This window comes from Ochotona curzoniae, unplaced genomic scaffold (assembly GCF_017591425.1).
Source record: "Ochotona curzoniae isolate NIBS_2020 unplaced genomic scaffold, NIBS_Ocur_1.0 contig_1783, whole genome shotgun sequence".
NCBI classification, from domain to species: Eukaryota; Metazoa; Chordata; class Mammalia; order Lagomorpha; family Ochotonidae; genus Ochotona; species Ochotona curzoniae.
In genome coordinates this window covers 65616-78374 of record NW_024465193.1, presented here as the reverse complement: position 1 = coordinate 78374, position 12759 = coordinate 65616, and the positions used below count along the sequence as shown (strand labels likewise).

At 39.7% G+C, this 12759-nt stretch overlaps 1 pseudogene; it reads left to right on the top strand.

Moving 5' to 3' along the window:
- Positions 1–4457: 4457 nt before the first annotated feature.
- Positions 4458–6043, top strand: LOC121148728 (annotated as a pseudogene).
- Positions 6044–12759: the final 6716 nt, after the last annotated feature.

The following is a 12759-nucleotide window of genomic DNA, read 5'->3' as shown; positions in this document are numbered from 1 at the left end:
ATGAAAAAATGCTCCAGTTCCCTGGCAATAAGGGAAATCCAAATTAAGACATCGATGAGGTACGACCTAACACCAATAAGATTGGCCCACATAAAAAAGAACACCAACAACACTTGTTGGCGAAGATGTGGGGAAAAGGGAACCCTACTCCACTGTTGGTGGAGCTGCAGGTTGGTACAACATTTATGGAAATCAGTCTGGAGAACACTCAAACAACTCAAAATCTGCATACTATATGACCCAGCAATAGCACTCCTAGGAATGCATCCAAAACACTTGTTTCACAACAAACCAACATGCATCCCTATGTTCATAGCAGCACAATCAGTAATTGCAAAAGCATGGAAGCAACCAAAATGCCCATCAACAGAAGATTGGCTAAGAAAGCTTTGGTTCATCTAATCCATGGAATACTACTCAGCTATTAAAAAAAATTAAAATACAGCTCTTTTTGGCTAAATGGGCCCAAGTGTAAACTATAATGTTAAGGGAAATGAGTGAATGATTGGGCTTTTTGAAATCTTTTCACACACATGGTGAATATAAATATATATTTATAGTTATACCTATATGACTAAGAAAACTTTATTTTAAAGTCATTTCTCATTTTTAAATCATGTGTCATATACTTATATTTCTTCCTAAAAGTACAAGGGGTCCTCCAGCCACATATTCTATGGCCCTGATAAAAATTTAGCATTGTTATAATTTCTATGCTCATTGTGACATTTAATACATCTCTTGAATTCAATTTTTCACTTTAGCTGAATTCTTATGAGGTTTTGACAAGGCAAACAAATTGAAATTTATAATCTTCTCTAACTTAAGATTTCATTTTTTTTTCATTTTAGAGAATTCTCTCTATGATTTATCTTATTCGAAAGGCACACATTTAAATATTAAATATAGGTATTTCCTCTTTGATTTCTCTCCTGCAATGTTCTCATTTATTCTGTTTCACTTTTTCACCTTTTCCTATCTGGCAATAAAATTTCATTTCTTTCTCATTTTAATTTGTAAAGAATTGATTCATCAGGGTTAGCAAAGGTACCCATTTACTACAACACAGATCTGCCAATGTGATTTTAATAGAGAAAATAGATTTCACAACTCATGGGTGCAATCATAATGCTACAATTAATGGCTTAGAAGATGAAAATGAGATCAATACCACTGCCAGGAGGAATCCAAGTGAGAGGTATAACCTCGCTCTCATAGAAAGTAACACATGCACAGTCTCCAGAATTCAAGGAAACAGGATCCACTAATTCCAAGGTTCAAAGGAATAGTCCTACCTCAGAGACCTGCCTCCAATAAAACAATTAACACATTGCTCCTAGCCTTGCAGAAAGCAGTATACATGGAGAGCTGCTGAACACAAAAAATATGCATTAGTTCAGATGCTGAGATTTCAGAAAATAGCACAAATGTACACACTGACCACCATCACACGCATAGACACTGCCCACCAAAAACCAACCTACATGTGCTTCTTTTCAATTGAAAAAAATGCACAGCATGAATTTTGACATTTCTGCTTCTACCTGGAGTTCAACTATTTTTATTTTATTTTGAGGAAATCTGCTTCTATTCCTAATGTGTTCATCACTTATGTTCTGAAAATCAACTTAGTTTATTTCATTGTATACAATAGGCATAAGTAAGAGCTGAGGTGGAAATGAAGGATTTCTTTTTGATGTGGGGATTTGTTTTAAAGAAAAAATCTTCAACACATAAGCATACATCTAAATGAGAGTTAAAACATGTTTTCATGTCACATCTAGACCACAGGTTAGAATCACTACTCTCTGATTGGAGGTTCATTTCTGGTAAGAGTTTACAAAGTTTTGAAATACTTATCAATCCTTCCTTGTTACCTTCTAGTCAAGTCTGCTCAGATGACCTGCAAAATGAAACACACCAGGCAGCAGAAGGTGAGTAGCTCATAGATCCCATTCACTAAAAAAACTAATTAAAATAAACAAATAAATAAAGAATAATCCTGTTAAGTCCCTCACAACTAAGAGGAGAAAGGACACCAAATACTATTCGCTGTCTTCTTCCTGTCATGATCTTTCATAATAGCTGACATGATCTGTAAATCAGATAAAGGTTTTACATCACACACACATTGGAACCTTCCAACAACCCTATGAATCTTTTACTAAATCATTAAAAAGATGAGGAATGTGTGGTATAGGAATGTGAAGTGTTTAGGGAACTGATTTCAAGAAGAAAAAGTCTCCAAGTGCCTGGTGGCTAAATCCTCACCTTGCACAATCCAGGGTCCCATGTGGAAACCAGGTCATTTCCCAGCTGTTCCACTTCCTATCCAGTTCCCTGCCTATGGCCTGGAAAAGCAGTGGAGGATGGCCTCAGGACCCTGCCCCCACATGGGAGACCTTGAGGAGGCTAAAAATTCCACTCTACAGATCAGCTTGGCTCTGGCTGTTGCTGTCACTTGGGGAATGATCTATAGATTGAGGAGTTTGTCTCTCCTCTCACTGGAAATCTTCCTAGAAATATATATTGATTTGTGTTTGAGCTTTGAAAACATGGTAAAGTGTAACAGCATTATTACAAAAAAATCTTTAACTCTCATTAATGAGTATGTAATATCTAAAAAGTATGTATGCAGGGCCTGGCGCATTGGTGCAGTTGTTAAGGTCCTAGCCTTGCACGCCCGGGATCCCATATGGGCGCTGGTTCTATCCCAGCAGCCCCGCTTCCCTTCCAGCTCCCTGCCTGTGGCCCGAGAAAGCAGTTGAGGGCCCAAAGCTTTGGGACCCTGCACCCGTGTGGGAGACCCAGAAGAAGCTCCTGGCTTTGGATAGGCATAGTATCCGGCTGTTGCGCTCACTTGGGGAGTGAATCATCGGACGGAAGATCTTCCTCTCTGTCTCTCCTCTCTGTATATCCACCTTTCCAAAATAATAATAATAATAATAATTTTTTTAAAAAGTATGTATGCAAATTTACAGATGAGGAAGGTTAGCTGTGGAGAAGTAGCTAACAGTACACCTGGATTCAAGGAACTTGATATAGGCATCAGCCCATCCAATCCCGAAATCAAATATTCTCTGAATAAATGCTATCATTTTCAGCTTTTATCACCATCTTTCTTTTTGAACGATCATCTGATTTCACCTCTTCCTCACCTTATTTATGCAAACAAATGTTCTGGTTGTATTTCCTATCCGTGCTTTCCTATATTTTCCCCTTGACTGTCCACAGGTTGATAAGACATACTCTTCTAAAGAAGCCCAATTTACCTGCCTTCACATATATTGTTCTCTAGATTATCTTTCCAAATGTCCGCCCCTTTTCCACTTTCATTTGTGCAGAAGAAGTTGAAAATCATCTGGAGGAAAATAGCCTCAATTGATGTGATCTATCCTCAAATACACAAGAAATACAGATAATGTTTTCCCCTCAGCATTCAAACGCCTCAGATAGTTCCCATGTTTGCTGATACATTAAAGAATGCCATGCACCTGAAAACACTTTGCAATCCCAAAGGATAACTAAACTGAATAATAAGTTTCAAACCAAAACTGTTACTTTGTCATTAAAGGGAAAGCCCAGCAGGCCTTCACATAATGAAATGAGTATGAAGGATACCTCAGGAATAGCAAATTTACTAAACACAACTGGCTCAAAGAAGGGTCGGAAAGCAGGGTTTCATCCTAAAGAATCAAACATCTCAGAAGTGGATTCTACACAAAACTTCGGTAAGAAAAATAATTTCAAGAGTTGTCTCTCCAGGCCCACTAGGAAGCCCAAGGAAGGTGAGGGTTGATGAGGATGGTCAAGCCGTGAGAGGTGCAATTGCATGCTTGGGTCACACTCAATGCAAAATGAATAGAGCCTCTAGAAACATGATTACATTTTAGGCTCATTGGGGGCTGATCTAAGAAACAAAATGGGACAAGGTTACTTAGGCTATATGCAAAAACTTTATAGAGAGGAAGTCAGTTTTCCTAGGAGCAAAGCTGCTACTTAATATGCCTGTTTCCCATGGCAGAGTACCTGAATTCAACCCTCTCTCTGACTCTACCATATTGTTAATATACAACTTAGTGTTGCTTGTTGATGAAACACATGATTCAAGTATTACCATCCTTTAGTGAGAACTGGATAAAGCTTTCTGATCTGAGGCTGGATTGCCTGCTCTCAAAGTTACTTAATCAGTGAACATCCCTACCTCTCTCTGCGTTCCACATGCACTGTTTCTCTCCCCTGATGTGTTGATCTCTGTGTGTGTCTTTCTTTGTCTTTTAAATAAAGAGCTGTTCAAATGTCAGGGGAAATGAATGAATGACAACCAGAGATTTTTCATGAAAAAAAAAAATTCCATGCAGAGTTTCTTGTCTTGAAAGCAGCATATTTTAATAAAACATGAAACACGAAATTACCAATAACTTCACTGACTTAGTTTCTCCATCTCAGAAGTCAGAAGAAAGGATGAGAATGAAAAATTTCAGATGTACAACTCTCAAGAAAAAATGGGACAGACATACAAAGAGTTCAGTGAGACTGAGGATGATGATTACTTGTGTAAGTGACACTTTGGCACATCCACAAAGAGAAATCCTATAGCCTGAAATCAAATTCCACTTGTATATTTGTCTTTTATCATTCCGTCTACTAGTAACTTGGGTTGCAAAATACAGGCTGAGTGATGTGCGTAGTTGGCTGCTTCTGTTGCTCTCTATATCCAGTACTGTTTGGTATCCTTTCCTAATCCCTTCCACACTCATCTCCAGATTGTGAGAAGTGTCAGAAGTTCTTCCTGAAAAGCTGTGCTGCTCATGGACCTCCAGTGTTTCTAAAGGACAACCCAGTGGATAAGGGACATCCTAGTCGCGCTCTCCTCAGTGTGCCCACTGGGCTTCGAATTGGTCCATCCAGCATTCCTGAAGCTGGGCTTGGAGTGTTTAATGAAGCATCTGATCTACCACTGGGGTTGCACTTTGGTCCTTTTGAGGGCAAGATCATAGAAGTGGAAGAGAAGCCAATAGTGGGTACAGCTGGTAGGTAAGAAGTACATCCCTTTGCAATCTGGTGGCTTTCCACCTGCCTGCTGTGAGTTTGGCTCATGTGTCCAGTTCATGTGTCCTTCTACACATTATGGCATGAGTGGAGCCAACATGATTACATCACAGAATCCTTACTGAAGTTTAGCATTGATGAGATCACTGGGCTGTAAAAACAAAGCAGTTCGATCTCAGCTGTGGGCTTCTACTGTAAGGAAACAAATCAGATTAGGTGTGTACTAACACTATGTTATGTCTCAAGATGTGGTTGGACTCATGGAATGTCATGGAACATGATGGTAGTTGAGTTAATAATTCTGCTGAACTATCCCATTTCCAGAAACATATTAACTGATTTTTCTGAAACTCAGATAGCCAAGGAGAGAAACAGTTATGAGTACATGGATGGAAAGGACACATCTTTGGCCAACTGGATGAGGTAAGAACCATGGCAATTTACATCTGGAGATGATATTTGTCTCAAAGACAAGATCACCGTCCTTTCTGCTCTACTTTCCTCAGTGAGTTTTACATGATATGTCCTCTTTGATATCTATTTGAATGACCTTCGAATATTATGGCCAGTTTCTAACAACACATTCTATATAAATACTATTTAGGAATTTGAGAATGACTAGTGAGGAATGAAGGAAGAAAGCATGCTTGCCAGAACAAATACAGTATCTACACCTTGGACATGGGACTTCATTGATCTCATGAGAGAGATACATGTTTGCATGGAGAGCTCTTGCTGAATAGGGATTCAAACAGGATGGAGGCTATCAGAGAACAGATGAGATTCAAGTGTAACAGCACATGGGAACTCAGCATTTATCTCTGCACCAGGTATGTGAACTGTGCTCGGAATGATGAGGAGCAAAATTTGGTGGCCTTCCAATACCACAGACAGATATTTTACCGCACCTGCCAAGTCATCAAACCAGGCTGTGAACTTCTAATATGGTATGGGGATGAGTATGGCCAGAAGCTGGGTATCAAAGGAAGCAGTGGAAAGAAAAAGAAGGGAAGAAAAAGGAAGAACTCACAACAGTGAGAGGTAAGTAGCACTGTTTTTTTTTTGTAAAAAAGTAAAGGAGTCACCTGGGAAATATTTGCCGTTCAGCTCGAAGGAGTCAAATGGAAAGTGGTGGCTGTCAAAGTCCAATTCAAATGTGATTTCAATTTAGCAAAAACAAAGACTTACTTCTCAAAGGAAGGGAAGAGTTATATAGAGACTCAAGTACAGAGAGGGAGAGAGAGCAGGAGATATCACCAGCTACAGTTTTACCCCAAAGTTTGCACGAGAGCCTGGCGTGGCAGCCTTGTGGCTAAAGTCCTTACCTTGGACATGCTGAGATCCCATATGGACACCACTTCATGTCCTGGCTGATCCACTTGCCTTCCAGCTTCCTGCTTGTGGCCTGGAGAAGCAGTTGAGGATAGCCTCAAGCCATTGGAGGCTACAGCCTCAAAGGCGACCAGGAAGACGTTCTTGACTCTAGAGTTTGGCTTGACACATCTCTGGCTATTGTGGCCACTTGGGAGTGAAAAAGGAGAGACAGATTTCCTCTATGTATCTCCTCCTCTCTGTATATTTGATTTCATATATACAAACATATATATATATATGAACCTCTGTATATGTATTATATTGTATTGAATTGTATAACATTATATTATATCATATTAGATGATATGATATGGTATCATGTTATATTACATTATATTATATCATATTACATTACATTATATTATATTATGTATTATTTACACTATTTTTAAAGCTGCATCTGCCAAGACTATCTCTGGCTAAAACCAGGAGCCTGGAGTGCATCTGAGTTTCCCATGCATTTCAGAACTTCAACTATTTTGTACTCATTCACTGGGTACATTAAAAGAGCAGGAGATTGGACATGGAGCAGCCAGATCTCAATCTAGTCATTCTATGTTGTACTAATGTTCCTGTCAGTGACTTGAACAAGTGTGACCTCATACTGACCCATTTTTTAATGTCTTTGACTCCTGGGAAAATTTGGTCTAAGTTTTTATTTAGTTCTTTTATCTTTTAAATACTTTGTGCACAAAAATATCCCAGAACATACCATTTTTATTTTTTTTTTATTTTTCATTATATTTAGCACAACTTATATAGTTAATTAGGGTTAAAAAGTTTCAATGGCTATAGGAAAGTGGGTAAGACTATGATTTCCACGTTGTTTCCTTCATGTATCTGAGGAAAAGGGCAATATTAAGGGAGAATTCCTATCCTGTTACCCCCCACCCCCACCTCAGGTCCTGGATGTTGGTTGGAGGCTGTTGTCACATGCAGTACAGGCCACCTCGTCTTGGCATTTCCTATTGGACAATTTTTTTTTGTTGAGACTGAGCCTGGCTCGAAACACATTCTGTTCTGGTTCTCGGATTTGCCACTGGATGACATGAACTGATTCAGTGTGGTCTGCCCACAACCCAATGTATACCAAATATATGCCAGTAGGTAACTTTCCATGACCTGTTCTGGGCTGTTTCATAGCAGGTTTCATGTGTTTACGTACCGGATCTGTGTCCTGCCAGATGAGTTGCCCAGGCTCTTCAATCAGTACCTTTCCCAATGCCAGATTGTGCATATCGGGGGTCCAATAGCCAGCTGTACTCAGTTCACCTCCTGTCATAGCAGGAACAGTGGCTTGTTCTGACTGGCCTTCAACCCAAGCTGCTTCTTGTTGTTGGATGTTTCAGCCCAGCCATGGCTGATCCACACCCACATATGGCTCACACATGGCCCAGTAGGTCTTGAGACCTAGCCTAGTCTGTCCCACATCTACCCTGGTCCTCAGGATACCAGATGGTGTTGGAGTCTGGCCAGGCTTGTTGCACCCTGTCCCAGTCCATACTTGTGCCATGGGAGAATATAACCATATCCTGATGAGAACACAGCCGGCATTCTAGCCCACACACCCATTGAAGTGGAAACCTCAATCCATTAAGAGTGTCCCCTTACTTCCCATCTCAGCCTATTCCCAGCCATAGATCCTGTGTTTGCCAGTGATTGCTCTGACTCACTTTGGCACAGGCCCTCACTTGGCCCTATCTCTGCTTTAGACGCTCTGGCATAGCATCGCTGGTTCACACAGACCACTAGGTGCAAGAGATCGTCATGACCTATGCTCCATCCTGGTTACTAGTTTCAATTGTGGGCTAAGGCTTGCTCTGTCTTGCCCAGTACACCCCTATCCATTACCAACTGACACATTAGCCAGCTGTTGGAGCTACTTTGCCCAGCTTGTCTGACCACCAGGTATGAGCTACATATTCACCAGTGAAAACTATGACTTGCCAGTGAAGTTACCCAACTTCCTCCACTTGACCCACTCCCAGATTCAGTTCTCATACATGTTTTATTCCAGGACTTGGCACAATCTGGCCTTCCATTTGGCTTTGTATGAGTTGGTGAACATTGCAACCCAAATCAGGTCATTTAAGTTACAGTTTGCACGATAGTTTACTTAGAGAGAACATATGTATATTATTTTCAGTTATATCTCTCTGTTGACTTGGGAGCCTGAGCATCTTTTCATTTGAAAGTATTTTATTTCAAAAAAATAAATGTGTGCTAAATCTTTTGCTCTTTTCTTCAAAGGTGGTTTACTTATTTCTTTGTTGGTTTGGTTTTTATTGTACCTGGGATTCTGTAGCTCCTTATAAATCCTGGATATTAGTTCCCCATCACTTGTGTGTTGTGCAAGTATTTTCTCTGTTTCTGTTGTTTACCTCCCACTTTCTTCATTTGTTTCCTTTAGTGCATAGAAGAACCTTTTCAGTTTGATGACATCCCATTTATTCACTTTGGCTTTGATTGCCTGTGCTTTTGGTTACTTTCTAAGAAGTCTTTAATTGTTGCTACAATTTTGAGTGTGCTTCCAATACTTTTTCTTGAAAAGTTTGATGGTTTCTGGGTGTAGATTTTGGTCCTTGATCCATTTAGAGTCATTTTTTATAGTTGGACAGTTGTGTTTCTGGCTTCTTACCTCTGCAGCTGCTAAAACAGTTATCCGAACAGCACCTGCTGAATATATCCGGAATTTTGCTTGGATAGTTTCCAGCTTTCTTGTCAAAGATTAGTTGACCCGACATGTGTGACCTCCCTTCTTGTGTTTGTGTTCTGTTCCACTGATCACCTTCTCTGTTTCTGTTGCAATACAAGAGTGTTTTGATGACCACTGATCTGTATCTGTCTTGAGGTTTGGAATCGTGATTTCTTTCACTTGGCTTTTTATTATTCAAGATAGCTTAGGTTATTTATGGGCTTTCATGAATCCAAATGAACTTTTTTACAAATTGTTTCTATTTCTGAGAAAAATGTTATTGGGATTTTGATTGGGATTGCATTGAATCTGAATATCATTATTGGTAATATGCTCATTTTGATCGTGTTGATCCTGCCAATCCAGGAATGTGATATCATTTTTCCAGCTTTCAAGATCTTCCTTTATTTACATCTTAAATGTTCTATAGTGCTGGAGTCCAGCTCCAGCCGGGTTCTGAGCTTGGGAAAAGTGCGTGGGGTCGGCGATAAGAAAGACACAGGCACAGACACTTGGTGTATTCTCACCACAGCTCCAGAAAAAGCTGTCCTTTTTATTTTCTCAAAACCCCTCTCAAGCTTCTACACAAGCAACTAATTCTTCTATTTTTTACTTCAAAATTAGGGGGCATGTACAGACATTTGGTCACTTCGTCTGCACTTCATGGCTAAGCAGGTGCCCCTAAAGATAATTCTGCAAATTACTGTATTCATATTCTTCAAAGCAAGCTATTATTTAATCTTCAACAGTATCCATAAAGCAACAGCCAGGACTCCAAGGCCTTGGCACATGTGATTACCTGATAATTAGTAGCACTTTCCCACCACATTTCTATTTCTACAATTTACCCATCGTTTAATGGAAGAATAGGTTATAAGGAAAAAAAACCTAAAATCAAAAACAGGAATTTCAAATATAAAATCCCCCTAAAACTACAGATTCCTTAACCCCATAAACAATCAGACAATAATCAAAAGCATGTTTTAACAAAAGCATCCTCAATTCCTCTAGCTAAAATTATAAAAGCGGCTAAAACAGTTACATTTTCTATGCTCCAAAAACTTGCAAAGACAGGCTAGCCTTTGAGATAACAATAACTATATTTATTGCCATAGCAATTTCACTTCTCACTCCCATCACTTGCATTGCTTTGTTAAATTCTTGTTAAGCCATTTCCCAGAAGGCATGCTATATGTCTGGCCTAATTTCGGGGCAATGGGTAGGTACAAAATAGGGTGTCCAGAAATGGCATGGGTTTGGTTGTACTCCTGTGTGTCAATTGTCCAAGGCTCACTCATCAAGACATTATCAGTGACATTAACTCTCAAGCTCACATTGTTGAAAAAAGCCATTTCACAGGGCCAAACAACAATGCCTCAATAGATTACAGAAATCTTAGTGGGGTGCTTGAGTGTCCATGCAAACAGGGGGTGAAACAGCATCAAGGGGGTCAGAGAGAATTCTGCCAAGTTTTCTCATCTAGGATGAACACAAGACATGCTGTGCATTTTCTCTCCAGGCTATAATACTAGAGCAGTGGAATACAGATAGGTCCCATGCTATATCCACCAGGCTGAGGACAGTGGCACTAAGAAACCTGAAATGAATGGCTATATCACTGGCCATTGCAGGCACTGAGAAAAGGAGCCAGGAGGTACAAGAATTTCTCTTAAACTGTATGCAATAATACCTTTCAAATAATTCAAAATAGTCTTTTAAAATAAATTAGCATAGCTTTTCCAATAAACCTACCCAGAAAAAGTCTATCTTCAAATGGATTAATGAGGCTTCAAGTGCATATAGGCATCTCGTTGCTGGACAAATACACTAACAACTGGAATACAGGTTCTCTGGTTAGTAACTGATGCTCATTGGATGAAGCCAATCTCATTTACTCCCATGTGGGTGCAGCGTTCCAAGGCTTTGGGCATTCCTCTGCTGTTTTCCAGATCACAAGAAGGATGCTATCTGTTTGGAATGCAGGGCTTCCAGGACAGAAACAGCAATCATATGGGATCTGGGTGCATGAAAGTTGAGGGATTTAACTACTATGCTATTGTGCTTGGCTCAAACTACAACAAATATTTAATCATACCATTACTCAGCATCATAGAGCCATGCTGCATGTAGCCGTTAATTTCCAGTGGGATAAAATTTACATTTTTGTGCTCCGTTTATCAGTTGTTACAGAGCAAAGAGTACATAGACTATTTGGCCTTGGGGACTGAGGTGTTCCTCTAAGCTTAAGGTTTCCTGCTGTGCCATTTTGTTGCAAAACCTAAGATTTTAGTATTTTTATTCCTGAATATTCCATGCAATTAATGTGGCAGTTTTTCCAGTTATAAGCTGATTAACCTATGGGCTGTGTAAAAGTGGTGGCTGTTATGAATGATGCTGCTAAAAGCATGGGATTGTTGGTCACCCTCTCATGGGCAGAATTGATTTCATGTAGATATATTTTCTGTAGCAATTGGCTGGGCTATTTCATTGCACCCCTCACACTGATTTCCACCACACTTTCAATATGCTTGAAATATACTACTTTCTATTCCCACGACCATGCATCATGGGGCCTATCCCCTGTCAGGAATAACTGTCAGTCAGGTTGTTAGGAAACCTCTGTGCTTAAGCCACTCTTGCCAGGTTTTTATTTCATGTCCTTGTGCTGGAGTACATGATTATTGCTTCATATACATACTGTCAATTTTAATTTCATTATTTGAAAAAAAAATCTGTTAATGCTCTTAGCCATTTTCTTTTTCCAAAGTTCCATTTTAATGGGAAAGTCAGATTTACCTAGATAGGCCAAGACAGAGAGGGAGATTTTCCATCTACTGGTTCAATCCCCAAGTGGCTGCAATGGCCAGCAAGAGCCAGGAGGAAGGAGCTTCTTCTAGGTCTCCTGCATGAATGCATGCTCTTATGGGTCTGGGCCATCTTCTGTTGCCATTTCAGGCCATTCCAGGCCAAAAGTAGGGAGCTGTAAGAGAAGTGGAGCAGTCGGAGTTCATATGGAACCCCGATGTGTTCGAGGTAAGAATTTTAGCCACAAGGCAACCATGACAAACCCAACCTTTTCTTGGGAACCTTATTTCGTTCATGCTGCTTTGGAGTTTCTTCATTCTTTTGTGCATGCTGGATGTTAGTCCACTCTCTGTTTTGCCAAAAAGAATGTTTTCTCCCATGCTGCTGCTGCCCATTTACGTTCTTGAACATCTACCCCAAATGCAACAAGTGCTTAACCTGATGTAATCCATTTGTTCTGTTGCTTCAATTTTCTATGCCTTTAGAGTTCAGTCCTTCCTAATATGTCTTTAACTACACCGTTGTCTTTGCCAAGTGCACATCCAGTACTTTGATGCTGTCATATTGTTTGTTTATCTAGTTCGTTTGTTTGATTTAAGGGTTGAATTTTAGTAAGATGAGAAACAGGGTGTTGTTTCTTAGTTCTGTATGTACATATCCATTTTACCAAGATGATTTGTTGAAACAACTGTGTTTGCTCTCTGGTCCATTTTTTAGATTCATTGATTTTATTTCCTCTGACTTTGTGTGGCCACACATCTTTACGTTTCAGTACATAGCTCTATTTCACTGAGTTCCTCTGAGTGTACATAGATATATATTTATTTATACAT